Here is a 6,090-nt window from a genome sequence, read left to right as displayed (position 1 = left end):
CTATTTGTTAATAATACTTTAATTTAATTTGCTTTATTTACATGATGTGATCGCAAGCTTTAGTAAAAGTTGGAGGAATCATTTTTGATCAACAATTCAAAAATGTGTAAACTAGGTGTAGTTAAGTCTATTAAGAAATTACTAGTAGAGTAACAGCTGCTAAATTTACAATGATTGATAGTAGCTTACAAAACAAGTAATTCTCAGTCAGAGCAATACACATTCTGCATTAACGTACGTGATGTACATAACAGAAACTTATTTACATGCAAATGTACTGGATTTTTTCTTATTCGCAAGTGACGATGATTTCGTGAGACATTGTTGTGACAAAGTATCAATTAGATATTCAAACACAGAATTTCCATTACGAAGAGATGGTAATCTTCAGACCGTTCTTCCTGTTGTCAATTCGTATTCTAAGGAATGACGAGGCTCGAGTAACATTCGGAAGAGTAATTAAATTGAAGAATGTTGACAAGTAGCATAAGTAAGCATATCACTAAATACTAATGATTACGTAATACGTGCAAATGGAAGACAGTTAAATTCTGCGCATGTTATGCGAGCTAAGCATTCATGATGTTCAATGAAATGATGAATTTTGAGTTCTATAAAGAGCCACATGCTATATAAAACCTAAAAACCTTCAATGTACCCATTGCTTATAGGTCAGTTTTAATCTCTTCTAGGGTCAAATTATCTCAGTTGACTAAGTCTCATTTAACTTAAGGAAGACTTAAGAAGTTCCAAAAGCCCCAAGAAGCTTGTAGTTTTGAGCAACATCTAACTTTATCTAAGACTTATAAAAAGAAATAGGTAGTATGTAATGAATCAAAACATCTATCTACTAAGCTTCCTATCTTAATTTAGAGACCCAAACTTGGCACTGGTAAAGGCATGCAGGTACCTAAGTCTCTTTTCAAAGTAATGCTAATGCATCGTTATGCGTTCATCTAGACGTAATGAGCGGTATGCGATATTTTATGAAGCGTAAAAACATCTACGTAAGCCAAGTGGAACAGGGCCAGAAATGTAAATCAAGTAATATTATCGCGTACGTCAAATCATAATACCCAGCGTTCACCTGTTATCTCGTTGTAAAACAAAAGCTGAGAGTTATAGTTGACAACAACTAAAATCCTTATCGTGAGGTGTCTCGGTTAATTGAATAGTCAAACGAACTTACCCTTAAGTGAAGTTCGACTGGAATTATGCGAAGTGTTGTCTCGTCTGAAGATGATGAGAGTTCACAAGTGTAGTCCCGGCTTCATGACTCACTGACGCCACATAATTTTAAAGCTAGAAGAAAAAACGCCTACACGGTGCTGCCTATGTTATCTGTAATCCACTTCATTAAGTTTATAGACACACCACTTTCGATTTTATAGCGCAGGGTTGTCGAGTTAGCTTGACTGTATGGGTAGGGTGGGACTCATCATCTTCAGACGAGACAACACTTCGCATAATTCCAGTCGAACTTCACTTAAGGGTAAGTTCGTTTGACTATTCAATTATGCTCATGTTGTCTCGTCTTCGATGATGAGAGTTCACAAGTGTAGATGTTCAAAGAAAAGCTATAAAATCAAATGTTTTATTTTAAATGTTTAGTAGAATATTTTGGATAAAACAGAAAACAACCCTAAAATATTACTTATTTCCAAACACAGCTTCAGCAAAATTAACATTATTCAGAATAGGTCTGTTATAGAACCGAGCAAAAGTCAATGAATCTCCAGTCCAACCAGCCGTTCTACGGATATCATCGATATTCACTCCCTTAAGATACGCGACGGAAGTAGTAGCGTGACGCGTGCTGTGGGCTGAGAATATTGAAGTATCAATACCACTCTGTTTCATTACACTCTTAACCCAACGGCTAATTGTACTGGCTGTCACACATTTGTGAGGTTTCCTTAACGTAATAAACAAATTACTAGTTGACCTTAAAGTTTTGGTGAGCTCAATATAATTTACCAGAGCCCTGGCTGGGCATATATTTGACCCTTTCATTGAAGAATGGAATTGTAAGAAAAGGCTGACACCTATTGGGCGCTGAGGTCTTAATCAACTTATCAATTTTAATATTTATACAATCACTTCCAATGACTATATTTTTTTATATCAATTAAGGACAATGTTTGTGCTCTTTGGCCTGTAGCAAGAATTAATAAAGTTGCAGTATTTTTTGTATTTATCTCCAAGTTATTTTGAACTGAATGCTGATTTTCTATGAAATTTAAAAGAATGGACACATCCCATGTCATATTATACTTTGGGGCAGACGGCCTTAACTTGTAAAAACCTTTAAATAATCTCTTTATATTAACTGCATTACCTATATGTGAACCTATGAGAAAAGAAAGAGCTGACCGAAGGCAATTCAAGCTTCCATATGATCCGTCATTAAATTTCTTAGTTAAATATATAATAACTTCTTCAGTTGTAGGATTACTTAAGCATATTTTATGTAAATTACAATAATTGGCCCAGTCAACAATACTCGGTAAATATTGCTTCATAGTATTATTTGAAATTGAAGACAACATAATATCCACCGCTTCATTATTAATACCTGAATCTAAAAAGGTTTGCCGGGATAATACTCCTGCCATCAGGGACAGACTCCGATGAAGGGGATGTAACAACCTGGAATTTTTTAAAGTCAGTAAATCTTCTGAGGGTCTGAATACTAAAGGTTTAGAACACAAAAGTTTGGTGAATATCGGGAACCAGGGTTGAGTTACCCAGTATGGTATAATTAAAATACCTGTTGCTCTGTCTGTTATAATTTTCTCTAATGTTTTAAGAACCATTGAGAATGGTGGAAAAGCATAGAAAAAATATTGGTTCCAACATATTGTAAAAGCATCCACTGCATATGCCTCTGGATCTGGATGCCAGGAAACAAATATAGGGCACTTTGTATTAGTTCTTGTTGCAAACAGATCAATTTCAGGTGTTTTAAAAACATTAACGATTTTATCATAATAAGTAGAGCCGAGTTCCCATTCTGTGTGACCTAATTCTTTTCTGGACTGAAAGTCAGCTATTATGTTGTCTTTAGTATTAATATAGGTAGCAAAAATCCATATATTTTTTGATTCACAAAATTGCCAGATTGACTTTGCAATACTATGTAAGTGGGGATATTGAACACCACCTAACCTATTGATGTAAGATACCGCTGTGACATTGTCTATTCTAAGTAATAATTGAATGTCTGTTAAATTCTTAACAAAGCACTTGATACCAAAGAATGCTGCCATGAGTTCCAAGGAATTAATGTGAAGATTAAATTCATCATCAGTCCAAACACCACTAGCTGTCTCAGTCCCACAGGAAGCACCCCATCCTCTGCTAGAGGCATCACTAAAGATTTCCAAATGATAATGGCTCTTTCTTATAGGATTGTGTGAATTTACTACATTCTTAGCCCACCATCTTAGATCTTCCTTGCACTCATGATTTAACTTTGTATATTCTTCAAAGTTGTCATTGTTATGTTTTAATGACAGGTATTTATTTCTTTCTAGTTCTTTGGTGTATAGGATTCCATACCTAGTAGCAGGGCAAACTGAAATTAAAGTACCTACTACTTTTGCTAAGAATCTAATTTTAACACATTCCTTATTACGCAATTCTTTGATAAGTTTTAGGCAGTTATTTACTTTCTCATTACTAATACTGATTGACATATCAGTACTGTTGAAAATAAGTCCTAAATAAGAACACTTTTGACTTGGTATATTCATGCTTTTTTCCTCGTTAATAATAAAACCTAAATTTCTTAAGAGTTTTCTTGTTGCTTGCATGTTTCTAATACAACTATTATAACTATTTCCAAGACAAAGCCAGTCATCAAGATAAATAACTGAAACAAAGCCTTGTTCCCTAAGGTATGCTGCTATTGGTTTCATTATTTTAGTGAAAGTTAGGGGCGCTGTACATAGGCCAAAAGGAAGGACTGTAAATTGGTAATAATTTCCCCTGAAAGAAAAATCTCAGATATTTTCTACTGTCATTGTGCATATTAATCATATAATATGCATCTTTCAAATCTAATGTCATTAAAAAATCATCTTTCTGTAATATTTTGCACACCGTTCTATAATCTTCTAACTTAAAATGTTCTGTTTTGACAAATAAATTTAACTTTTTAAGATTTAAAATGAACCTAAAGGTTCCATTTGGTTTTTTAACAAGAAATATAGGTGAACAGAATTGGTCTTTCTGTGCATCACATAGCTCAATAGCATTCATAGTCAATAACTTATTAATTTCTGACTTTAACTGTTGAACTTCGAGTGATGTAAATTTATCGTTCTGAGGAACAGAAGATTGATATGGCTTAGCCTGTAGAGGTATCTTATACCCCTTAACCCAGTTAAGGATAGTAGAATCCTTGGTAATACTGTTCCAAAAATGGTAACAGTATGGAAGTCTACCAACCTGCTTGTTTACTTCCTGTTGTGTTGGTAGGGCCTCTCTTCTTTCTTCCTCTGGAACTGTCCGCCCCGGTAACTGCTGTGTGCTGGCCCCCCTGCTGCTGTTCCGCCGTTCATCCTCACGTTGGTACGAGGAGGGCCCCGCCAGTTTAAAGCCTTATTGTTGGCAGTAAAAGGTTTCCTAGTAGCATTGCCGTTTTGTTTATTATTGAACTTCCTGCTATTATCTGGTATTTTCAGGTCACTGCCTGTCTTTTGAACTGTTCTGGCAGTTTTTATTTTTTCACCGAGATTCTCACCAAAAAGATATTCTTTGGGTTCTGATTGAACAAGAAATTCCTTCATGTCTTTATTTATTACTGACAGGACTAGCGATCTCCTTCCTTTTGTGTCCAAATAAATTGAGTCGCACAGTAATCTGGATGCATCATTCAGATTTTTTTATAATATTTAATTTGTGAACTTGTAAATCTTCTTTAATGCATGTCTGTAAGGCTGAACCTAAGCATGCCAATGCAGTCGACACTTGTTGTTGTCTCTTTTCAATTAATTGATCCCTTCGCTTAGCCATTTCCTTGTCTGCCAAAGCAGCACTGACCTCTGGGTTTAATTTGGGCGGGGACATAAGCTCGCAGTTAACAAAAGCTGGATTATCTTTGGCTAACTTATCTTTTTTCTTCTTTCTTCATGCCTTTCTTAAGAATTTCTTGCCATCTCACAACTATTTTGTTGTGAAGGGGCTGGCCCTTTTTATCAATACTGGGTCCCTCGCCCAAAATCTCCAAGATTGAGTCATCAATCTCCTCCTCCGTCGCCAGTCCCGTTAAATCAATGCCTTCTTCGACAAGTTCATCCAAGGCTTCTGGATTAATATTCTCGACATTGTCGTCGTGGGACTCTTGTGACGGCGACTGCAAGCGTGCATCGCTAGCGGCTGCAATGCGAAGAGGATCGTTTAACAAAAAACGAAGGCAATTAGCATAGCGTATGCATTCCACATAACCATGTGAGTTCCCGCAGAACTCCCCTTTAAGGTTAGTGTAAAAAATTGTAACCAGTGTGTTCCCACAGAACACCCCACAGGCACACCATATTAAGTACAATTCGTAATAAGGTTAAGGATGATGAGATTATTCAAATAATAATTATCTTCACGAAAGGAAAAAACAGAAAAAAAAAAGCATGATAGGAAAAAATGGCGCGTTGAAACATTGCGAATGCAAAAGCGTTTTACCTTTTCGGACTCCGAATTCTTAATTTTTCGTCAAGTTTCCTTATCTTTTCCAATAAATGGGTTCTTTTTTCTTCTGTTGATCTTTTCTTCCCCATATTGTTGCACTTTTATTAGAAAATACTATTTTTCCGGAGAGAAACGTGGCGTCGAGTTTTTGACATAAAAACCGAATGAAGTGGATTACAGATAACATAGGCAGCACCGTGTAGGCGTTTTTTCTTCTAGCTTTAAAATTATGTGGCGTCAGTGAGTCATGAAGCCGGGACTACACTTGTGAACTCTCATCATCGAAGACGAGACAACATGAGCATAATTTTAACTACCAAATGTATGCATTAAACTACGAACGATAAGTTGCAATGCGAGCCTTCGTTTCAAGGTCGTTCAATATCAGGTAACATTAACCCA

At 35.9% G+C, this 6,090-nt stretch overlaps 1 pseudogene; it reads right to left on the bottom strand.

The window, feature by feature from the left end:
- Positions 1–2,597: 2,597 nt before the first annotated feature.
- LOC141437182 (uncharacterized) lies at positions 2,598–5,560 on the bottom strand (annotated as a pseudogene).
- Between the last annotated feature and the right edge of the window lie 530 nt (positions 5,561–6,090).

The sequence above is a fragment of the Choristoneura fumiferana genome, chromosome 17 (assembly GCF_025370935.1).
Source record: "Choristoneura fumiferana chromosome 17, NRCan_CFum_1, whole genome shotgun sequence".
NCBI lineage: Eukaryota > Metazoa > Arthropoda > Insecta > Lepidoptera > Tortricidae > Choristoneura > Choristoneura fumiferana.
Note: the sequence above shows the minus strand (reverse complement) of the source record. Positions and strands in the feature narration are given on the sequence as shown.